We start from the raw sequence: 26318 nt of genomic DNA on the forward strand, positions 1-26318 counted from the left end.
GTGGCCAGTCCACCACAGCTCACCCCTCAATACACGAAGAGAAACCACAAGGGCCCCGCCTGTCCTGTGGAGTGAATGCACAACAGGGCAGAAGCAACAGAGGCTGAGGACAGTGATCAGCTGTGAGAGACAAATGAAACTTGAAAGCTTTTGCACAGCAAAGGAAACCATAAACAAGACAAAAAGACAACCCTCAGAACGGGAGAAAATATTTTCAAATGAAGCAACTGACAAAGGATTAATCTCCAGAATTTACAAGCAGCTCATGCAGCTCAATATCAAAAAAACAAACAACCCAATCCAAAAATGGGCAGAAGACCTAAATAGACATTTCTCCAAAGATACACAGATTGCCAACAAACACATGAAAAGATGCTCAACATCATTAATCATTAGAAAAAGCAAAACTACAATGAGGTATCACCTCACACCAGTCAGAATGGACATCATCAGAAAATCTACAAACAGCAAATACTGGAGAGGGTGTGGAGAAAAGGGAAACCCTCTTGCACTGTTGGTGGGAATGTAAATTGATACAGCCACTATGGAGAACAGCATGAAGGTTCCTTAGAAAACTAAAAATAGAACTACCATACGACCCAGCAATCCCACTACTGGGCATATACCCTGAGAAAACCATAATTCAAAAAGAGTCACGTACCACAATGTTCATTGCAGCTCTATTTACAATAGCCAGGACATGGAAGCAACCTAAGTGTCCATCGACAGATGAATGGATAAAGAAGATGCGGCACATATATACAATGGAATATTACTCAGCCATAAAAAGAAGTGAAATTGAGTTATTTGTAGTGAGATGGCTGGACCTAGAGTCTGTCATACAGAGTGAAGTACGTCAGAAAGAGAAAAACAAATACCGTATGCTAACACATATATATGGAATCTAAAAACATCATTCTGAAGAACCTAGCAGCAGGACAGGAATAAAGACGCAGAGGTAGAGAATGGACTTGAGGACACGGGGAGGGGCAAGGGTAAGCTGGGACGAAGTGAGAGAGTGGCATGGACATATATACACTACCAAATGTAAAATAGATAGCTAGTGGGAAGCAGCCACATAGCACAGGGAGATCAGTTTGGTGCTTTGTGACCACCTAGAGGGGTGGGATAGAGAGGGTGAGGGACATGTAAGAGGGAGGGTATATGGGGATATATGTATACGTATAGCTGATTCACTTTGTTATACAGCAGAAGCTAACACAACAGTATAAAGCAATTATACTCCAATAAAGATGTTAAAAAATAAATGAATAAATAAAAACAATCTGCCACATAAAGTGTTCAAAACATTGGTAATAGAAATGTTGACTGAATGAGGAAACAGCATTGATGTACACAGTGAACATTTTAACAAGGAACTAGAAAGTATGAAAAAGACCCAATCAGAAATGGAGAAATCAATAGCTGAAATGAGAAACACACTAGAAGAAATGAGCAGCAGACTAAGTAATACAGAAAAAATGCATAAGTGATTTGGAAGACAGAACAGTAGAAATCATCCAATTAGAACAGCAGAAAGAAAAACAAGTTTTAAAAAATGAAAGCAATTTAAGAGATCTCTGATATAACATTAAGTGTTCCAACATTCACATTATACGGGTTTCCAGAAGAAGAGAGAGAAGGGGATTGAAAATGTTTTTGAAGAAATCATGGCTGACTACTTTCCAAACCTAAATAAGGAAACAGATATGTAGGTACAGAAAGCACAGAGGGTCCCAAACAAGCTGAACGAACCCAAACAGACCCACACCAAGACATATCATAATTAAAAGGAAAAAGTAAAAATAAAGAGAGAATTCTAAAGGCTGCAAAAGAAAACTAAGAAATAAGAAAAATCTCAAATAAACAACCTAACCTACAATCTGAAGGAATCAGAAAGGAAAGAACAAATAAAGCCCAAAGTCAGCAAAAGGAAAGAAATAATAAAGATCAGAGAGGAAATAAATAAAATAAAGATTAAAAAAACACTCAACAGAAAAGATCAAAGAAACCAAGATTGGTTTTTTTTAAAAAGATAAACAAAATTGAAAATCCTTTAGCCAGGCTCACCAAGAAGTAGGTTAGAAATTGAGTGATTTGTAGTGAGGTGGCTGGACCTAGAGTCTGTCATACAGAGTGAAGTAAGTCAGAAAGAGAAAAACAAATACCGTATGCTAACACATATATATGGAATCTAAGGGAAAAAAAAGGCCATACTACCCAAAGCAATCCATAGATTTAATGCAATCCATAGATTTAATGCAATCCCTATCAAAACATCCATGACGTTTTTCACAGAACTAGGACAAATAATTGTAAAATTCATATGGATTCAAAAAAGATGCTGAATTGCCCAAGGAATTTTGAGAAAAAAGAACAAAGCTGAAGGTATCACCTGCCCAGACTTCAGACTATACTACAAAGCTATAGTAATCAAAACAGCTTGTTATTAGCACAAAAACAGACACCTAGATCAATGGAACAGAATAGAGTCCAGAAATAAACCCACATACCTATGGTCACTTAATCTGCAACAAAGGAGGCAAGAATATACAATGGAGAAAAGATAGTCTCTTCAACAAGTGGTGCTGGGAAAACTGGACAGCCACATGTAAAAGAATGAAATGAGAACACTCCCTCACACCATACACAAAAATAAATTCAAAATTGTTTAAAGACCTAAATGTTAAGACCTGAAACCATAAAACTCCTAGAAGAGAACATAGGCAGAACACTCTTTGACATAAACTGTAACAATATTTTCTTGGCTCAGTCACCCAAGACAAAAGAAATAAAAGCAAAAATAAATAAATGGGACCTAATTAAACTTATAAGCTTTTTCACAGCAAAGGAAAACACCATCAAAATGAAAAGAACCTACAGAATGAGAGAAAATATTTGCAAATGATGCAACCAACAAGGGATTAATTTCCAAAATATACAAACAGCTCATAAAACTCAATAACAAAAAATCAAACAACCCAATCAAAAAGTGGGCAGAAGACCTAAATGGACACTTCTCCAAAGAAAACATACAGATAGCTAATAGGCACATGAAATGATGCTCAGCATCCCTAATTTTCAGAGAAATGCACACCAAAACAATGAGATGTATCATCTCACACCTGTCAGGATAGCTAACATTAAAAAGTCTACAAATAAGAAATGTTGGTGAGGATGTGGAGAAATGGGAACCCTTGTACATTGTTGGTGGGAATTTAAATTGGTGCAGCCGCTATGGAAAACAGTATGGAAAGTCCTCAAAAAATGAAAAGTAGTACTACCATATAATCCAGCAATTCTGCTCCTGGATATATATCCAGAAAATACAAAAACACTAACTCAAAAAGATAATGCACCACAATGATCCTAACAGCACTATGTACAATAGCAATGATAATGGAAGCAACCAAAGTGCCTATCAATAGATGAATGTATAAAGAAGATGTGGTATATATACAATGGAATATTACTCAGTCATAAAAAGGAATAAAACTCTGCCATTTGCAGCAAGGTGGATAGACCTAGAGAATACTATGCTTAGTCAAGTAGGTCAGACGGAGAAAGACAAATACTGTTTGATATCACATATACGTGGAATCTAAAAAAATAATACAAAGGACTTAATATGCAAAACAGAAACAGACTCACAAATATAGAAAACAAACAAGTGGTTACCAAAGGGGAGAGGGAATGGGGGAGGGGCCAATTACGGGTATGGGATTAAGAGATATAAAGCAGTATGTACAAACTAGATAAACAACAAGTATATATTGTATAGCACAGGGAATTATAGCCATTATCTTGTAATAAATGTTAATGGAGTATAATCTGCAAAAATTCTGAATCACAATGCTGCACATGTGAAACTAATATAATAGTGTAAATCAACTATATTTCAATTAAAAAACAAATCAAATTAAAAAAATTTTAAATTAACATTAAAAATAAATGACTATATATTTCCTTTATTGAGGTTCCAATTACTTATTTTTTATGTACATCTGTTTATGATTCATAATTGCATGCTTTTATTTAATAACTTAATTTTTTGTTTTTGTATTTTATTTCTTCCTTTATGTCTTAGATCTGGGAGTTAGCAAACTTTTTTTTTTTTGTAAAGGACCAAATAATAAATATGTGAGGCTTAAAGGGATATGTTCTCTACTGCAAATATTTAAATCTACCTTTATAATGTGAAAGCAATTATATGTAATAGGTAAAAAATTTTGGTTATGTCTCAATTAAAACTTTATTTGAAGGCACTAAAATTTGAAATTCATATAAGTGTCACAAAATATTATTTTTATTTTGATTTTTTTTGAACATTTAAAAATGTATAAATCATCTTTAGTTTGCTGGCTGTATAAAACATATAGTGAGTTATAGTTTAACCCATCTTAGATGATATTAAACATATTACTTGGTATAATTTGAATTTGCTCAATTATTTGAACTTTGTTTGCTGTAAATTTATTTCTCAACTTTTGAGTAGTTGTATTTCTTTTTTAGTGTTATCTGTTCTCCTATATTTTGACATTTTATTTAGAAGGCTCATCTTGAGTGGAATATTTTTTTGCTTTTTCCCTCCCTCAGAGTGACATCTTACAGTAATGACTTGGGACTCATGAAGCTATGGTGATACACAAGGTATAACAATTCCAATATGTGTCAAACAGTTTTCATCTGACTTTTCAGATTCTCTTAGCCTCATTTGTCTTCAGGGTCTTTGGCCATTCATTCTAGTCCAAGCTGCCAGCGAGTAACCAAATTCAAATGAGAACTGCCTGAATATTCCTCACCTCATTATGCACTAGATCCTTCATTTTCTTTGCTTAGGATTCTTGACACAGAAACATATAAGCACATGCTCCACCGAAGGGTTGGAATTAAAACCTCAGGGGTAAAACTTAAACCAATAGGAGACAGAAGCTGGCATGTAATTCTTTTCACTTTCTCCCCAAGATAGATTTTCCTAAGGAGCAATTATTTGGTCTCTTGCAAGAAGGTTCTGTATGATTGAGAAACTAGTTGAATTTAGTATCAAGTGGTGGCAGGCTTGGTACCTCATCCTGACACAGACATACCTCTTTTTATTGTGCTTCACTTTATTGCATTTTACAGTTATTGTGTTTTTTACAAATTGAAGGTTTGTGGCTACCCTGTGTCAAGCAAGTCTATTGGCACCATTTTTCCAACAGTATTTGCTCACTTTGTGGTATCTCCATGTCACATTTTGGAATTCTCACAATATATCAATTTTTTAATGATTATTGTATTTGTTATGGTGATCTGTGATCAGTAATCTTTAATGTTGCTACTATGACTTGCTGAAGGCTCAGATAATGGTTAGCAGTTTTTAGCAATAAAATACTTTTAAAATTAAGGTATGTACACTGTTTATTAGACATAATGCTATTACACACTTGATAGACTATAATGTAGTGTAAATATAACTTTTATATGCACTGGGAAACCAAAAAATTTGAATGACTCACTTTTTTGCAATATTTTCTTGCAGTGGTATGGAACCCAACCTGCAACATCTCCAATTATGCTGCATTGAATTTTACTTTTTTTTTTACCTTCTAGTCTTATTTTTCTTTTAATTCTGCTCCTAAGATTGTACTCCCTAATTTAAAAAAATCAGCACTCTGCCTGTCGATGTCTTCTGTGGAATCCAGGGTAAGACACAGTCACTAAGCTTGTAGTTGTCTAGTTCAGGTCCTTTTTTCTGTGACTTTTCCTACTTACACCCACCACTCCAGTTATTAAACTTTATAAAAGCTACTGCCCAGTGGCTTTTATAACAGTAACGGAACAACAGTAACAGAATTTTTTTCGGGTTCTTTTCATCATAGGGAGAATACCACTTCAGGTCCCTGATTTCACTCAATGAAACTTTCTGTAGTCCTACCAGCAATATTTTTGTCCTCCACGGTAATTGATCTCTGGGCCACCTCTACCTGCTTCCAGTTGCAAAGCTCAGTAGACCATAATTTTAGCCTTAGCTTACAATTGTGTATTTATTTTCAATTTCTGATCCACAGGAATGGTTGGCTTGTTTTTAAGCATAATTTTTGTTTAAAAAATCATCTTTCATTGCTGCATTTACAGATTAGAGGATCTATGATTGTCCTGAAAATATCTTGCTGAATGAAAATTACTAGAGACATCTGTGTGCCCAAAATATTGACAAAGCTTATAATTTTCTCATGATTGATAAGGTAAAGATTCTAATAAATTTTGAATAATTTTTAAGTTGCAAATTCTCTGAACACAATAAGCTTCTATAATTTTTTGGCTGGATGTCTACAGATAGCTGCCTATCTCTTCCTGAATTCTGACTATTTCTTCATTAAGGACTTACTTTTAAGTTGAAAAGGCTTTGCTGAAGTAAACGTCCCCCACTAATAACTTTATCTCCATGAATGGTTGGCCTGAGTGATGACACGGTGTGGTTTGCTGAATGATGGCTCCCCAAAGGTGTCCACATCCTAATCCCCAGAACCTGTGAATAAGTTACCTTACATGGCAAAAGAAACTTTACAGATGTGATTAAGTATCTTGACATGGAGAAGTTATCCTAAATTATCCTGATAGTCTCAATGTGATCACAAGGGTCTTTATAAAAGGGAGGTAGGAGGATTAAAGTCAGAGTAGAAGATGTGATAACAGAATCTAGGGATTGGAGTGACATGAGGGGTATACCATAAGCCAAGGAACACACTATAGAAGATGCAAAAGGCAAGGAAATAGATTCTCCCTTCAGAGCCTTGAAGGCTATGATCTTGGTTGGGAGAATGAATCAGCTCTATCCACACCTTGGTTTTTACCTGTAAGATTCATTTAAGGTATATGGCCTCCAGAACTATGAGAATAAATGTGTGTTGTTTAAAATCATTAAGTTTGTACTAATTTCTTTTTTTTGTACTAATTTCTTACAGCCACAATAGGAAACTAATACATATGGCTATACTGATGCCATATATTTTCTTCATTCAAAGATCCACAAATCTATAAATTTATCATTTGAAAGTTAGATACAGGATACATAAAAAGGCACCTCAAGACATACCAAGGGTTGCACATTTAAAGGCCATATTTAATATGATAAATGGCAATCAACACTAAGCTTTAGATTTGGTGATACAACAAAAAGTGATGAAGATGGTGGAAGAATGGAGAGTGCATGCCTCTTAAAGGCTATTACTCAGTCCCAGCCAAATATTGGTATGCACAAATGCAGGCCCAATGTACCAGATCTTATATTTTTCTTGTTCAAAAAAGCCATTTATGTGGACTGTTATGTGAAATTTCCTGTTTTTAAATGTGTATAAATAAATAAAAATTAAAACACTATATAGACTAACACAGTATGGACGAAGCAAAACGCATATGTAACCAGCTGTTTTGTTTGTCTGCAATCTCCATATTAGGCCTTGGGAACTCTGGGTCAGGAAAAGATCACGATACTTAACAAGGCCTGCTTTGGGGAAACAAACTATTCTGTCTACCACTTTGCAATCAATTTTTTTTCAGTAGATTAAAGATGGGGATGGTGAATTTCAATGTTCAATGATAAAAACGATCTAATCAGTCACATCATTTTACTATTTAACAAGTGACTTGTAAAATCCTCAGTCAAACTTCTTTTAAAACCACATCCTTTGGTTGAATAGAGTGTGCCAGAGAAAACCACATATTCTGTGTAACCAAGGAGCCACAGACATTTTAGAAAGGCCAGGTAGTATTCTGATTCACATAATTCCCCACAGAAAAGGATCCTGTGAAACTTCAGAACACAAGGAACCGAAGAGTAAGCCTCCTGGAGAGGGAGAAGGTGGCGGCGGGGTGGGGGAAGAGCTAATTGGTGATGGCACCACAGCAGGTGTTCTCCCTCAAGGACAATGATGACACTGCTCATACATTCAGAGACAACCTCATGTGCTCCCTGGCAAGCTTACACAGATTCCTTTCTATAAACAAGTCAAGTGTCTACATCTGTTACAAACAAATCCACGCTTTAAAGAGTACTTCACAGCCTAAAGGGCCCTAGTAACAAAGCCAGAATAAAACTTTGTCAAGTTGGTAACACTCATTTTGTGGCAAGTCGGCTTAAAAGCTCAGGTGTGGTCAGATATCAGGAAAGATGAAAATGAGTCAGAGGCATTAAAAGAGGAATCTTTGCAGCTATTGAGTTTCATAAACAGAAACTAAGAAATACCTTTGATGGTTGAATATTAAGTATTGGATGGATGTTCTCTGGCAGGGTCAGAAAGTGCAAACTGCCAGCCTAGGGAATCACAGCACATGCTCTTGCCATCTGCTGACAGTCTGAAAATATGGATATGCTCCATAACTTCCCTTCTTCAAGTGAAAATTACTTCAGTATCTATGGCTGAAGCATAGAAAGGACTAGTATTTTAAAAGGGGAAGTATTAACACAACAGTGTAAATCAACTATACTTCAATTTAAAAAAATAAATAAAAGAGGAAGCACAAGTTTTTTCCTCATTTTGGTAGGGCCTCATTCACCTGTAATTCATATTTTTCTCACGATAACTTAAGCTCACAGAAGTAAATCCTTTGTGTTCCCCCGGAACTACTAGCTACGATATTGTTGGAAAGAGGCAAATCCTGGAGGTAAATGTTAGAGTCATGGAGTCCTTCATTTGTAACTGTTTGTTTTTGTTTTTTTTTGCGGTACACGGGCATCTCACTGTTGTGGCCTCTCCCGTTGTGGAGCACAGGCTCCGGACGCACAGGCTCAGCGGCTATGGCTCACGGGCCCAGCCGCTACGCGGCATGTGAGATCTTCCCGGACCGGGGCACGAACCCGTGTACCCTGCATCGGCAGGCGGACTCTCAACCACTGCGCCACCAGGGAAGCCCTGTAACTGTTATTTCTGAGTGAGAGGTTATGGCTGTATTTAAAACGCCCTCAAAATATTATGGAAGTGCTCAACCAAAAGTTACAGGGTAAGGACATTGATCCGGGGATTGATTCAGTCATCTGGCAAACTATATGTAAACCCTGTACTATGTGATACGAGAGAAATTGTTTAAAAACAACAGAAATGGTTTTGAATGTAGACTCTTCAAGTCTGGGACAAACAACAATAGGTATAATCACCATTTATTACTTATAATGTTGAAGCATTTATTAGGAACACTACATACATAATCCCATTTAATCACTGGAGTGACCCTACCAGACAGGTATCATCATGTCCCTTTTAAAAATATTGAATTTGACACTCACAATGAATTAGTGATTTACCTAAAGTTATACAGTTAGTGAACTGCAGAGCTTGATTCAAGCCCATGTTTTTCTAATCACTTAGCCCAATGGATAACTGTCCAGTTGCTTTCTGTGGGGGAGTGAGTGCCAGGATCTCCTACTCTACCATCCTGTTGAAATCACTCTGGAACTATTTTCTAAAAGGTATTCTCTCATAAGCTAAAATGGAACTATGTACTCAAAGGGAAAGAAACGTCTTCAATAATTTGTGGAACAATTTTTTAAAACATTACCAAGCAAGCCACACAGCTCTAAATCTAGAGCATAGAGATCTTTTGATTTCCATCTTAGCTGGAAATCTCCTGATATAAAGAAGCAAATTGAAGATAATATAGTTGGATGGGTGGGTCAGCCCTTTGATACCATTCTGGTTGTTGATCCAATTCTTTCAGGACCTAAAAACAACGTTCCTTGTTTACAAATAGAGTCTTTACAGGAACAGAAATGTGGCTCCAGAAACAATTCAAAGCCTACCTTTCTTACCAGTCCCCAACCCCCCCCATTAATCTCAAAATGCTCACAGATATTGTAAAAGATCAGCACATTTGAAGAACTGGCCTGCACTTAAGGAAGAAGGGATAAACTAAATTGCCCTAGATTGCTGATAATACACAAATATGCCCCAACACTCCTTCTTGGAGAAGAGTTACATCCTTTCTCTTGCCTTTGAGATGTATAATTTGGACCCTGTCTTCTCTGGGACCCAAGAGTCATCTCTTTGAAATGCAAACTTAAAGGAGATGACTCACTAGAAGGGGGAAAATGGAGTGATTTGGAAACAAACTGGGCAAATGAAAAATCTTAAAAGTTTTCTCCACAAATTTTAGTAAAAAGTTTTAGCCATCTTGGTGGGTAACCTTAACTTATTCCATCTTCCAGAAACACAATTTGTATTCCAGCTATTCTTTTATAAACTAGTGAGTTTTGTATTATTATACCTGACACATGGCTAAAAGTGTTAAATGAAAGATACAAGACCTCTGTTTGTACATATCTGTAGATTTTTTGTATGTGTATGTATGTACCAACCAAAAATTGGCACTTGCTCTCTGCCTCTACAAGGATTAAGTCACTAGCCACTGCAGCTGCTGACCTTCAACACAGCCTGAGAGGAGTTCAGGTGTAAAACTGATGTAATATTAGAATTTGGTCTTCTCTTTGTGAAGAGGACAAAGTTTTTTGAATTACTGTACACAATTTTTCTTCATTTGTTGAGTAATTCATTTAGGAAACAAAGATTTTGTTCTTACCAAAATAATTTCCTGTATTTCATGTCATTATCAGGTCTTTGATTACTTAAGAAACTGAGTCTTCTCTATTAAAAAAAATTAAGTTCCTCTTACAACTATGTAACCTTGTATTTGCCTTTGAAATCTTTTAATCATCACTTTGATTAAATGGATAACTTAATATTTTTGCACCGTAACCTGTGGTCATATTGAATCAAGTGTTTTAAACCTTGTTACATTTTAGACAACGTCCCCAAACCAAATTATAAATGAAGTCTTTTTGATCTTGAACTAACTTTGGGATTTTCCAGAAGGTTCCTGGGTAATCTCAAAAGAATTTGTTCTCTCTCCTTATGAAAAGAGAGTTATTAAACTAGTTAAGCTTATTTGATATGTTAAATGCACAGGAATGTTTTCAAAATAAAAAGTGATGCTAAACCTTCTTTAGGTTACATTTGTATGATTCTAAGTGTATTAATATGTGCTCCAGGAATTGTATAAAATTTGTATAAATTTGTCCTTATTCATATAATCAGTCATAATTTCAAATATTACCTTTAAATGTTGTATATCATGGAAATAACCAAATTTCCTTGTTAATTAAGTTATAATTAACTCTCACCAGATCTTTATCCATGGCCATTTTTAACTCTTTTGTCATCCACAAACAGTTACTGTTTTATTCTGATGCTTTCCTGAAAGCTATTGCCATCAACTACAGACAAAAGTGCTCATCCTCAAAAAGAATGGATGGGAAAGGCTCTGACAAGTAGAGGATTTGGATAGCATTAACACCATACCACTGAACTGGGTAAGAACGTCCAATACTCTAATGGAGAAACTGATTCATAAAACGACTAACTCAAGATCAAGCAAAACAGAAATTAATTAAATTGGATTCAATGGATCAATGAGGATATTTGTAATTTTTATGACTTTTTGTTTGAAACATTATTGACTAATGTTTCGATTTCTAAATTTAAAGAAACTTTTTCTCTTTTTTCTTAAGCTATCTATAACTTACAAATATTTGGTAAATGATACCTTTGTAAATAGAACTGAAACTTTTTTCTTCCCACCTGATCCCTTTAGAATGCAGAAACTCTTATTTAGCACCCTTATTTTCATATAAATGTCATTATTTGCATAAATTTAATAAGAATCTGTTCTCCTTACAATAGGAACACAATTGGAAATGTCCATTTTATTAAGACCTTGACTGGAATGTCATATTTGAGAACATGCATTGAGTCAGATACACCCAGATTGTTTTGAGAAACTATAGTTTACTTCCCGGAGCCAATAAAGTCACTTGGGGAAAAAATGGCCTGTTACCTGTCTTACAGGCTTCACAGCCTTATAGTATAGTAAGGAAGAACAATTCCTGACAGTCCCAGTAACCTGAGGATATTTTGGGGACCCTGAGAAGGGAAGAATTCATGCAAATCTATAGGTAGCGCAGGTGAAGTTTGATGTCCTTGGTTTAACCTCCTAGACATGAGATATTTTTAAAAGCTCAATCTGATATTTCTTTTTAAATGTTCTAGCAAAGTAGACTTAAAGATGACCTATATGGTCAATCACTATTCTTGCTGTAGTTATTTAAATAATCAGGCCAAGTTTAATGATACTGTATTTATTTTGCAAACAAACAAATTAGTCTAACTGTGATTATCTTTGGCAAAAATGGGGACTACTGTTGACAGAAAAACTATGTTTCAATAGAAAAGTATAGAAAACTATAGTGCACCTTTACGGATATCAAAATCTGGTCCTATTAATTGTCTTTGAGGTTTATTTTCCCTCTGTAAACTGGACTGGTGCCTGAATTCTTCTAGTTTCCTCCAATAATATCAGGCTACAATGCTCCAAACTAATATCTCAAATTTTCTTCCACTCTTCTGACTTGGAGTCACTATAAACTAAAACTGCCCTTTCCCCCAAGCCCTGCAAGCTGAAGCTAGATAACTTGATAAAAACTTCAGAGAAATCACCACAACAGCTAATGTATGGAAACCTTCACACATGCTGCTGTAACAACCCACTCAGAAAGTTCACTGGAACACTGATATTAACATCAAAGACATTCAAACTGCAAAAGATGCTTTGAGTTCAAATCTAGAAATCTTCTCAATTGACTGCTTTTCAGATTCAGAAATAAGTTTCCAACTATTAACCTTTTTCTTTTTATCAATAGAAATGCCTCTTATTAAATACATGATTGCTCACACCACATAGATGCCTAACTTTAGTGGCAGTGCACCTGAAACATCATCTCCTGAAATCAGACACAACTGTTCAACTGAACTCACTTATTCTCAGGAATGAGAAACTAGTTCAATGATATACCGAGCAATCTACCAACTCACTTTCTGGACTGTGACACTTGTTAAGGATACTTCAAAGTCAGGGAATGTAAGGGTGGCAGAATATACCACTCCAGAACATACCTCTTTAGAATAAGGATCATTTTAAGGTTAATATTTTGAGAAACAGCAGACACAGGAGAAGCTCTAAAAACAGAGGAGAATTCACTCTTTTGTGAGGGAAATGAACAATTATAAAAGAAGTCACCACTTGTAAGGGTATCAACCTCTCTGTGCTGGGAGAGAGAAGAATGACTAAATCACATTCTTATCCATGGAGAAGAAACTGATTTAAATCTGCATGACAAACTTTATTTTTGTTTACCATAGTTTTCCTGTTCATTCCATAATTTGCATCCCCACATCCAAAAACAGCTTAAGATATTTAAACCTGAATTCTAAGCCATCTCTTACGCAGTTTATCGTTTTTCCCTGGGTATCTCTGACGTATACATGAGATATACATGTTTAAAAAACTTGTCTAAGTATGTAAGTAAATGAACAGTTCCACTTACAATAACATTAAAATAATGAAATACTTTGGAATAAACTTAACAAAGGAAGTATAAGACTTATAGAATAAAAACTATAAAATGTAGTTGAAATATATTAAAGAAGACTTAAATAAATGGAAAGAAACACTATGTTAATGATTAGAAAACTTAGTATTGTTATCATGGAAATACTCTCCCAAATTGTGCCACAGATTCAATGCAACCTCAATGAATATCACAACTGGATTTTTTTTAAAGATAATTTTTAAAGGATACACTCCATTTACAGTTATTACAAAATATTGGCTATATTCCCTGTGTTGTACAACACATCCTTGTAGCCTATCTTATACCCAATAGTTTGTACCTCCCATACCCCCAACCCTATAATGCTCCTTCACCCGCTACTGGTAGCCATGAGTTTGTTCTCTGTATGTGTGACTTGGATTCTTTTTGGTTATATTCACTAGTTTGTTATATCTTATAGATTCCAAATATAAGTGATAACATAGAGTATTTGTCTTTCTCTGACTTATTTCACTAAGCATAATAAATATTATTTGTAATTATATATTAATAATTAGTTATTTCCTGGAATAATATCCATTAATATCCATTATGTTGGCACATGTTTAGGTCACGTTTGTTGAGTGCATGATTATGTTCTTCATCAGGGAGAGAACTGTGCTTTAGAAAAATTCACCCTGAATAATTCCAGCATTTTCCAAATATTTTTTCTGCTCTTTTAGTTGCTATAAAGACCAACATTCCACTTGGGAAAATGATACAATTATCTATCTACATTGTACTATGTGAGATCCATTAAGGGCTCAGCTCTTCTTGTACCAGGGCCTAATATCAGACAGCCTTGATATTAGGGCCTTGAAATAATATGCATTTAACTAATAACATTAGTGGTAAGCTTTTAATAAATGAGAGCTACTACTCTGTGCTATGCATTACTTAAGTGCTTTACATCCATTATTCCATTTGTCCTCTTAGTGCTCATTTTACTAAGTTAATTTGATTTTGGAATTTTTCTTCATGATTCTCATTTCATAAATAAGGAAACTGAGGCTCAGAGAGGACTAACACATTGCCAAAAGTCACATAGTCAGTAACTGAACAGGTGCATAACCAACATGCTAAGTAACATTTTAATTTGTTAATGTATACCAAAATGTGTATTAAACACGATAGTTCAACTCATTACCAAATCAACATCAACACTCACCCTACAGAGAGTTTGGCTTCGACAAAGAAGACCCAGTTATATTTTGATGAGGAAGAAGAGCAGAGAATGATTAATAGTGTGAGGTGCTGCAGGATAAGGCCTTAATAGAGTAGGGCATTAAGTATAACCGATGAGAATAAGGTCTTAGCATGGGTAGAATTTTGAAACTGTACACAAGCAACCCACTCTTACTATTTAAGAATTACTGCAAGCAATAATAGATGTTATATTAAGAGATGCTACTGATGGAAATGTGTCATACGTATTAATAGTGTGAACACAGAAAATGAAATGGCCAAGAAAGGAGATGAGGAGCACTCAAGAGAGGTCTGCAGGCAGGGATCTGGCAAATAAACTTTGAAGACTTCTTAGTTCACACCGGAGCTGACTCAGGTGCCACAGTACCAGCATCAAGAGGCTTTGGTTGGGATGGTAAAAGGGAATCAGTTAACAGAATAAACTCTGGCTTCAGTTTGACCTTGTGTAGGGCTTACTTTCAAAAACCTGAAGAGAGTCAGCTCAAACATATTAACCCCTGGAGCTGCCAGGACCTCCTTTACTCTTTCCTCATATACTCCTTGTCACTTTTATCTTTTAGAAGTCTACTTTCAACTCATGGTACACCTTATTCATCTATCTCAGACCTACGTAGCCACTGGGAGAATTAAAAATTCGGGAGACTAAACTACTAGTTGATTTTGTTCTTTGAAATGGCTTTTTTTCCTCCATGGAATTGAGAGCTAGTACACAGGCTTGCCTCTTGATCCAAATCAGGTGTTTTCTACATAGCCATGCCACCAAAGTCTCCAGACATTCCAGGCTGAGGCTCAGAAGAAACTAAAAGAAAAATTCTATTCACGTACATAAAAAATCTAAGGCATTAGTACTTCCATGGCAGTTACTACTAGTAACAGTGCACTGTTTACCACCAGAAGCTCCCCACTATTTTGCGGTATCTCCCTCTACTCTCTTCCCCTGTTATTTCTATCTCAAGTCTCTGTCATTATTCCTCTTCTTTAATGTATTATTAAATGACTATAAGCATCACATGTATATTTCTTAACCCCACTGATGGTTCTCAAGGCTGGATAGCTTGTTGGAGCTCAAGATTATACATTTTACTCCCAAAGGAATACTAGTTTCATTACTATTCTTGAATTGGTCAGTGATTTTAAGTTGCTCCTTAGACTTGGATAAAGAAAGGAGTGGCTTCAGGGATTATGGTTGTGGGGAGAGAAAGGCATTGGAGAAACATTTAGCACTGAACCTCAGGCGTCTCACATACTCTTCAACAAAGTGACTTTAGTTTTATCTACTTTATATACTACGCTCCCTTGTGATATGGAGTGTTCAGTGGGACTTTAGATATTTTAGTTAACTGGAAAAGCACCATTGCAAGTCTGGCAGCAGTATTCTTTTCCAGAAGGGAGAATGTCAATTCACCTCTGGAGCAGGCTCTTTGTTTACTTATTTATTTTTTAACATCTTTACTGAAGTATCATTGCTTTACAATGTTGTGTTAGTTTTTGCTATATAACAAGGTGAATCAGTTATATGTATACTGGAGAAAAGACAGCCTCTTCAATAAATGGTGCTGGGAAAACTGGACAGCTACCTGTAAAAGTATGAAATTAGAACACTCCCTAACACCATACACGAAAATAAACTCAAAATGGATTAAAGACCTAAATGTAAGGCCAGACACTATAAAACTCTTAGAGGAAAACATAAGCAGAACACTCTATGGGGCAGGCTCTTTGGAAAAAGCCTTTAAAACAAAATTTCCCTTTTTTTTTTTTTTTTTTTGCGGTATGCGGGCCTCTCACTGTTGTGGCCTCTCCCGTTGTGGAGCACAGGCTCCAGACACGCAGGCTCAGAGGCCATGGCTCACGGGCCCAGCCGCTCCGTGGCATGTGGGATCCTCCCGGACCGGGGCACGAACCCGTGTCCCCTGCATCGGCAGGCAGACTCTCAACCACTGCGCCACCAGGGAAGCCCCTTCCCTTGGTTTTAATTATAGTTCTGAATAAAATATTTTCCAACTGAAGATGTATGTTAACATTTTATTTTCAGAATTTATCAAATCTAAATTTATCATAAGGATCTCTTTTCTAGTTTTACTTTAAAGAAATATAATTTTTCCAAAGTGTATATGAAAAGAAGTTTCTTCACATTCCATATTACAATTGGCTTTCACTCTTCCGTGTGACTCATACTTTAGAGTTACTCTAAGACAGAAATTAGCAAAGCCACTGTGCATAATTTTGGAAATGGAAATCAGTATCTAAAGTTAGTCCAGGCTAATATCTATTCAACTTTCGCTATGACATTCTTTTTAATTTTTTATTACGTTATGATTACATTCAGTATATACACAACTATTAAGAGTACACTTTGATTAGCTTTGACAAATGTCTATACCTAAATCCAATACCTCAATCAAGATGTACAGCATTGCCATCACCCTAAAATGTCTCTTGTCCTTTTCTGATCTATCCCCCTGCACCTCCCAGAGGCAATCACTTTTATGATTTCCATCTCTATAGCTTTGTTTCTCCTATGGTAGCAATTCAAAAATGGAATTGTGCAGTGAGTACCATTTGGGATCTGGCTTCTTTAACTGAGTATATTTTTAAGATTCATCCATGTTGTTGCAGGCATCTATAGTTCTCTCCTTTTGGTTGTTGAATAGTAGTCCATTACAGATGTATCAAAATTTTTAATTCATTCTCTTACTGATGGATAGGTAGATAATTTTCAACATATTTCTATCATAACTAAAGCTACTATAAACATTTTTTTACAAATCTTTGTGTGGACATATGTTTTCATGTTTCTTGGGAAAATATCTACTAGAGGGATTGCTGTATCAGAAGGTAGGTAGTTATGTGTTTAGTCATAGCAATTGCACCATTTTACACTCCCATGTAAATATATGAGAGATATGGTAGCTCTACACCCTCTTCAACATTGGGTGTTGTTAGTCTTTTGAATTTGAGTCATTCTAGTGTATATACTGATATCTCATCGTGGATGTAACTTGAATTTTTCTAATGATTAATGGCATTTGTATATCTTCTCATGTTTTGATTGGTCATTACCATTTCCACTTCTGTGAAGTGTCTGTCCAAGCCTTTTGCCCATTTTAAAATTTGGTTTGATTTTATTGTTTATATATTTTATTTTATTTAAATACTCACGTGCACATACTCAGAGAGAGGGAGGGGAGGGGGAGAGACATTTAAAAATTTTATCTATTTGAAATGCAAATCAAAACCACAATGAGATCACTTCACACCTGTCGGAATGGCTAACATCAAAAAGAACACAACAAATGCTGGAGAGGGTGTGAAGAAAAGGGAACCCTTGTATACTGTCGGTGGAAATGTAAATTGATGCAGCCACTATGGAAAACAGTATGGAGGTTCCTCAAAAACCTAAAAATAGAACTACCCTATGATCCAGCAATTTCACTCCTGGATATATCCCCCCAAAATTGAAAACACTAACTCAAAAAGATACACGCATCCTGATGTTCATAGCAGCATTATTTATAACAGCCAATACACAGAAGCAACCCAAGTGTCCATCAACAGATGAGAGGATAAAGGAGAAAGATATGGTACACACACACACACACACACACACACACACACACACACCCCACACACACACAATGGCATATTACTCAGCCATAAAAAAGAATGAAATTCTACCATTTGCAACCATGTGGATGGAAATATTATGCTTAGAGAAATGTCAGAGAAAAGCAAATACTATATGTTATCACTTATATGTGGAATCTAAAAATAATACAAATGAGTATATATACAAAACAGAAACAGACTCACAGACATAGAAAACAAGCTAACGAACTAGTGGATACCAGTGGGAAGAGGGAAGGGAGGAGGGCCAAGACAGGGGTATGGGATTAAGAGATGCAAACTACTGTGTATAAAATAGATAAGCAACAAGGATATATTATATAGCACAGGGAAATGTAGCCATTATTTTGTAATAACTTTAAATGGAATATAATCTATAAAAATATTGAATCACTATGGTGCACAACTGAAACTGATACTGTAAATCAACTATACTCCAATAAAAATATTCTATCTATTTATCTACACTTTGTGTAGTATCAATATACTAACACCCCAGAACACAGAGCTTCCAGGAAAGCATCTTATCAAACATTTTGAATGCATTCACTTCCAGACCTTGGAAATTTCAGGGAAAATGTAAGCAAGATTTAGACAGGCACCTGGAATTTCTGAAAGAAAATAGCTAGCCACTCTTCCTATACATTCAAAGTTACCAATCCCTTGACCTTTGAATTGGGTAAGACCTAAGAAGATGGAAGAGTGAGGGAAAATGTAATAAAGCCACATTCAATATATTCCACACCAGGGCTGCATCACTGGAGGGGTGTATGATCTACTGACTGTGTACAGTTAATGATAAAATTTATCTGATATCAGAAATTCTGAAACTCTGGGAAAGTTCTGAAGCAAACAGATCTTCATATACATAAATTGAAAGTGATATTATTAAAAACTTAATCCCTGAGGCTAGGACAATTTTACTTTTTGTACCCATAGCTAAGACTGGGAAGAAGGCATATGCCCCTTCATCCCTTGACAAACCACTGAAGGGAGGAAGGGTAGAAATGATAAACGGATCCTTTTTCAGAACTACTCATACTTCCTGGTTTTGGGCAAATTGGCATTTGTTTTGTCAAAGGAAAAACGGCAACAATAAGAATTTTATGTATATAGAGTATCACTGGATAGGAAGGTGTTTGCTTGAGCTTTCTTTTTGTTACTTCCTTTGAAAGGATACAACTCACTGATTTTTTTAACTTGTAATTTCCCTTCTGAGTTGGGGTACCTTTGATGAGCCTACAGAGTAACATGCTGTGCATTTTGTTCTTTAGCTGCTTCTTGTCTTTCCCAAGGTCCTACTTAAACAGAATCATTGCAGTAAACTTATCAAAAAGCCACTCATCTGAGAAAGCACACACTATTCTTGCGTGTGCTGACACAGTCAGCAGAGATGTAGCCAAGCTTCAAATATACAACACTAGGAGAAATGGCACTGGTTTTCACATTCTTCCAACATCCTGAAGAATCTCTCCTCTGATCCTGACCTTTAAATACCAAATTTTCCAATTCTCCAGTTATTATTTCTTCTTGAAATTACGTGGTAAATATTGTTTCTTAGAAACAAAATAGTATTTTCACCTTTACCAAGGAAAGTTATTTTGGTTTCTTAAAATGATTTTGTGTAGTCTAAAGAGAAGCCCATTTGGGAATGTAAGGCAGGAGTGGGGTGATCCCAGTAGGAACTGAGCAATCCTCTCAAGTAAACCTGCTATCTGCACTGAAGAACTGACAGTATGTTTATGGATTGAAAAATGGGCCACATGCACCCAAGGGTACCAATATGTATGTGTAAATAAATGCAAAGATAGACCAATAAAATGTACTACAGAGAGAAGTCAAAGGAGTTTAGTGGTGCAAACTGTAATAGGCTTCATGGAAGGGACGAATTTACTGCCAGGTTTTGTGAGATGTAAAGTATGTGAATTGCTAACATGGTCCTTCCTGGATTCCCCTCCACTAAGTGATATATGAAATATTTAGGATACTTCTGAGGAGAGAATAGGAGAACCAAGCTAGATGTCTGCTAGTAGAGCATGAAGAAAATGAAAAGGAATGGTGACGGCCTCATCTGTAAGAGGCAGAATCAATCACCAAAAATTGATATTACAAATCTAAGAAGGTATGGATCAAACTTCATTTAATTCAGGTAGCTGTCAACATCTGAAAGGTCTAATATGAAAGAGATGGAGCTAAATTCATTAATTCAACAAATGTTTATGAAGCACTGACTATAAGCAAGGTAGCCTTCTGGGTTCTGGGAATATGTCAGTGAAGCATACAGATAAAAGTCGTTGCCCTCCTAAAACTCATATTCTAGTGGGGGGAGAGAGAAAATAAACATAAGTACATTATAGAAGGTGATAAAAGTTATGGAGAAAAATAAGCAGGAAGTCATCACAGAGAAAATGGCATTTTAGTAAAGTCTTGAAGGAGATGTGGGCTAGATGCAACATTAAGATTTCTGACAGTGATAGACCTTAGCATCTGGTGAAAAATAGGTTGCTATACAGCAGTAATTGATTAAAGGAATTGATGAATAAGAAAAAGTTTTTGTAATCTCCAGGAGAAGTCTAGAGAATTGGGAATTCACTGGGCAACAATTAGTGCCTGTCCACTTGAGGGAAAAGTAAAACTAGGTGTCAATACTGAAAAGCAAAAGTGAAGTAAGCAAACTGGCTATGGTCATCTTCATCAAGGTAATAAATTCAATAAATGACATCGTGGCTCTCAGGACTCTGTTCAGCTCTATGCCCTTGTTTAAGAGGTGTTAGGCATCTGAGGACTATATCCAGATCCTCTTGCTAGTTTGGAAGAAACATCTTAATAGCTTATGGAGCAGTCTTGAATGACAGACAAGCAGAAAGAAAGGCATATGGGTTTCTGTACTTATGTCCTCAGAGTTCTGTTTAGCAGCTTCTTACTTATTCATCAGATTCAGACAGGTGTATGTGAAGCAAAAAGCTAGCTTTCTTCCATGTTCTGCTTTTAAGAAGAGAACTGGACCAAGTACATGCATATCTTCAATACCAATCATCTGACACTACTTCGTCCTGAATCAAAGAAAATATTTTAAGCCTTTTCTCTTTTTTTCTTTCTTCCTAACTATATTAAGGTCACTTGTTGTATTAAAAGTGTTACTTAAGATGAATTGCAAATATTATGCTAATTCTTCCATTATCTTTTAAAATCGTCAATAGCATTAACATATTTGGAGGCCTTAATTTGTATATGTTTCCCCATTTAGTTTAACCAATAAAATTAACTCAAGTAATAATTTTGCATGCATTTACTATAAAATTTGAACATACATGAGAGTTATTCAAGTAGAATATGGATAGTGATAAAGAAACCAGACCAGCAAGGAAAAAGCTCCAATATGGAGAAGAGATTTGGATAACAGGTTTCACTTGTGCAGTCTGTCTGCCTAAATTCCATAATCTAGCACAAATCCTATGATTCTTGCCCTTCCTATGCTCCTTGGTCACTCTTGTTCCAGAGGCATGGGAACCTAACAGAGAAGAAAAAACTATAGAGGAAGGATGTGTATGTGTGTGTGGCAGTGAGGGGCTGGGGGGCGGGGCAGCAAGGATGGTGATAAAAGAAAGTAACTAGGCATCAGGCAGATTTTTTAATCCAGATTAGCAGCAAAAATGCAGATATTTGATATGAATATCTTCCATTGTCCCCATTAGTCCTTTGGTTACAATCCTCGAAACACAGGTGAGCCACTGTCCTACATCATCATCATTATCATCAATAACAGTGTGATTGAATAAAAGGGGAATAACCACTACCCATCATAACCAAGCTGGATTGTCTTATTAAATTTAATTTACAAATTATTTCAACATACAGCAAAGGAGTAATTTCATGAGGAGAATGTATTAATCACAAAGAGACTGAATCTTTGAAAACATGGTGGAGCAGGATGAATTGCCTTCTATTGCTGAAGAAGATGGTCCCTATAGAATAATGGAGGTCAAATATTAGAGAGGAGTAGCAATGTTATGATATATCCACAGTCATTTCTGGATTCTTTGTGATCCAATCTATTCTATCTCTTTATGATTAATACATTCTCCTCATGAAATTACTTGTAATTTGTTGTATTGTATGTATTACTTGAAATAATTTGTAAATTAAATTTAACAAGACCATCTAATGTAAAATAGTTAGCTAATGGGAAGCAGAAGCATAGCACAGGGAGGTCAGCTCAGTGCTCTGCGATGCCCTAGAGGGGTGGGATAGACAGGTTCAAGAGGGAGGTGACATGGGGATATAGGTATGCATATGGCTGATTCACTTTGTTGTGCAAACGAAACTATCACAGTATTGTGAAGCAATTATACTCTAATAAAGATCTATTAAAAACAAACAAACAGAAAAACCCAAAAATGAGTTTGAAAAATATTAGTTCCTTTTATGTTAACTCGTATTTTCTCACAATGGATCACTATATTTGGGGGCCACATGACTCACTCATCTATTAAACATATATGTGCTGATTGTCTATGAGAAAACATTAGTCTAGATGCTGGACATACAACAGTGAACAATAAGACACAATTCCTGTTCTTATGAATTCTACCTTCTAACAAGGGAGATAAAAAAAAGAAACAAGGGAGCTTCAAGATAGCAGAAGCATAAGACGTGGAGATCACCTTCCTCTCCACAAATATATCAGAAATACATCTGTATGTGGAACAGCTCCTACAGAACACCTACTGAACGCTGGCAGAAGACCTGAGACCTCCCAAAAGGCAAGAAACTCCCCACGTACCTGGGTAGGGCAAAAGCAAACAGAAAAATCATAGACAAAAGAATAGGAACAGGACCTGCACCACTGGGAGGGAGCTGTGAAGGAGGAAAAGTTTCCACACACTAGGAAGCCCCTTCGCGGGCGGAGACTGCGGGTGGCGGAGGGGGGAAGCTTCGGAGCCATGGAGGAGAGCACAGCAACAGGTGTGCGGAGGGCAAAGCGGAGAGATTCCTGCACAGAGGATTGGGGCTGACCAGCACGCACCAGCCCGAGAGGCTTGTCTGCTCACACACCAGGGCAGGCGGGGGCTGGGAGCTAAGGCTCGGGCTTTGGTGGGATCCCAGGGAGAGGACTGGGGTTGGTGGCGTGAACACATCCTGCAGGGGGCCAGTGTGCCATGGCTAGCCTGGAGGGAGTCCGGGGAAAAGTCTGGACCTGCCGAAGAGGCAAGAGACTTTTTCTTGCCCCTTTGTTTCCTGGTGCGCAGGGAGAGGGGATTAAGAGCGCCGCCTAAAGGAGCTCCAGAGATGGGCTCGAGCTGCGACTATCAGCGCGGACCCCAGAGACAGGCATGAGATGCTAAGGCTGCTGCTGCCGCCACCAAGAAGCCTGCGAGCAGGCACAGGTCACTAACCACACCTGCCCTCCTGGGAGCCTGAGCAGCCCGCCACTGCCAGGGTCCCGTGATCCAAGGACAACTTCCCCGGGAAAACGCACAGCGCACCTCAAGCTGGTGCAATGTCATGTAGGCCTCTGCTGCCGCAGGCCCGCCCCGCACTCCGTGCCCCTCCCTCCCCCCCGGCCTGAGTGAGCCAGAGTCCCCGAAGCAGCTGCTCCTTTAACCCCGTCCTGTCTGAGTGAAGAACAGACGCCCTCCTGCGACCTACACGCAGAGGCGGGGCCAAATCCAAAGCTGAGCCCCAGGAGCTGTGAGAACAAAGAAGAGAAAGGGAAATTTCTCCCAGCAGCCTCAGGAGCAGCGGATCAAATCTCCACAATGAACCTGATGTACCCTGCATCTGTGGAATACCTGAATAGACAGTGAATCATCCCAAATTGAGGAGGTGGACTTTGGGAGCACAGTTATATATATATATATATATTTCTCCCTTTTTCTCTTTTTGTGAGGCTGTATGTGTATGCATGCTTCTGTGTGTGATTGTGTCTGTATAGCTTTGCTTTTACCATTTGTCCTAGAGTTCATCTGTCCATTTTTTGTTCTTTTTACTTTTAAAAAATTTTTTCTTAATAATTATTCTAGTAACTTTATTTTACTTTACTTTATTTTATTGTATCTTCTATCTTTCTTTCTTTCTATTTTTTCTCCCATTTCTTCTGAGCCGTGTGGATGAAAGGCTCTTGGTGCTGCAGCCAGGCATCAGGGCTGTGCCTCTGACGTGGGAGAGCCAAGTTCAGGACACTGGTCCACAAGAGACCTCCTAGCTCCATGTAATATCAAACAGCAAATATCTCCCAGACATCTCCATCTCAACGCCAAGACCCAGCTGCAGTCAACAACCAGTAAGCTACACTGCAGGACACCATATGCCAAACAACTAGCAAGACAGGAACACAACCCCAGCCATTAGCAGACAGGCTGCCTAAAATCATAAAAAGGCCACAGACACCCCAAAACACACCACCAGACGTGGACCTGTGCACAAGAAAGACAAGATCCAACCTCATCCACCAGAACACAGGCACTAGTCCCCTCCACCAGGAAGCCTACACAACCCACTGAACCAACCTTAGCCACTGGGGACAGACACCAAAAACAACGGGAACTACGAATCTGCAGCCTGTGAAAAGGAGACCCAAAACACAGTAAGTTAAGCAAAATGAGAAGACAGAAAATCACACAGCCGATGAAGGAGCAAGGCAAACACCCACCAGACCTAACAAAGGAGGAGGAAATAGGCAGTCTACCTGAAAAAGAATTCAGAATAATGATAGTAAAGATGATGCAAAATCTTGTAAATAGAATAGACAAAATGCAAGAAACATTTAACAAGGACCTAGAAGAACTAAAGATGAAACAAACAATGATGAACAACACAATAAATGAAATTAAAAATACTCTAGATGGGATCAATAGCAGAATAACTGAGGCAGAAGAACGGATAAGTGACCTGGAAGATAAAATAGTGGAAATAACTACAGCAGAGCAGAATAAAGAAAAAAGAATGAAAAGAACTGAGGACAGTCTCAGAGACCTCTGGGACAACATTAAACACACCAACATTCAAATTACAGGGGTCCCAGAAGAAGGAGAGAAAGAGAAAAGGACTGAGAAAATATTTGAAGAGATTATAGTTGAAAACTTGGGAAATATGGGAAAGGAAATAGTTACTCAAGTCCAGGAAGCACAGAGAGTCCCATACCGGATAAATCCAAGGAGAAACACTCCAAGACACATGTTAATAAAACTATCAAAAATTAAATAAAAAGGAAGCATATTAAAAGCAGCAAGGGAAAAACAACAAATAACACACAAAGGAATCCTCATAAGGTTAACAGCTGATCTTTCAGCAGAAACTCTGCAAGCCAGAAGGGAGTGGCAGGACACATTTAAAGTGATAAAGGGGAAAAAACCTACAATCTAGATTACTCTACCCAGCAAGGATCTCATTCAGATTTGACAGAGAAATTAAAACCTTTACAGACAATTAAAAGCTAAGAGAATTCAGCACCACAAAACCAGCTCTACAACAAATACTAAAGGAACTACTCTAGGCAGGAAACACAAGAGAAGGAAAAGACCTACAATAGCAAACCCAAAACAATTAAGAAAATGGGAATAGGAACATACATATCGATAATTACCTTAAATGTAAATGGACTAAATGCTCCAACCAAAAGACACAGACTGGCAGAATGGATACAAAAACAAGACCTGTATATATGCTGTCTACAAGAGACCCACGTCAGACCTAGGGACACATACAGACTGAAAGTGTGGGGATGGAAAAAGATATTCCATGCAAATGGAAATCAAAAGAAAGCTGGAGTAGCAATTCTCACATAAGACAAAATAGACTTTAAAATAAAGACTATTAGAAGAGACAAAGAAGGACACTACATAATGATCAAGGGATAGATCCAAGAAGATATAACAATTGTAAATACTTATGCACCCAACATAGGAGCACATCAATACATAAGGCAAATACTAACAGCCATAAAAGGGGAAATCGACAGTAACAAAATCATAGTAGGGGACTTTAACACCCCACTTTCACCAATGGACAGATCATCTAAAGTGAA

The 26318-nt window shown here is 37.1% G+C and overlaps 1 long non-coding RNA gene across 2 annotated transcripts in view; it reads left to right on the forward strand.

The window, feature by feature from the left end:
* The window catches only part of LOC132513840 (uncharacterized), a 359574-nt gene extending 353921 nt beyond the window's left edge, over positions 1 to 5653 (forward strand). Inside the window, exons 4-5 of one of the 2 annotated variants that reach the window (XR_009538551.1) lie at positions 4597 to 4650; positions 5522 to 5653. This is a non-coding gene — a long non-coding RNA (uncharacterized LOC132513840). Of the gene's footprint in view, positions 1 to 4596; positions 4651 to 5521 lie in introns of those variants that run through there. The other variant, XR_009538552.1, reaches the window with a different exon arrangement.
* The last annotated feature ends 20665 nt before the right edge of the window (positions 5654 to 26318 follow it).

This window comes from Lagenorhynchus albirostris, chromosome X (assembly GCF_949774975.1).
Source record: "Lagenorhynchus albirostris chromosome X, mLagAlb1.1, whole genome shotgun sequence".
Taxonomy (NCBI): Eukaryota; Metazoa; Chordata; class Mammalia; order Artiodactyla; family Delphinidae; genus Lagenorhynchus; species Lagenorhynchus albirostris.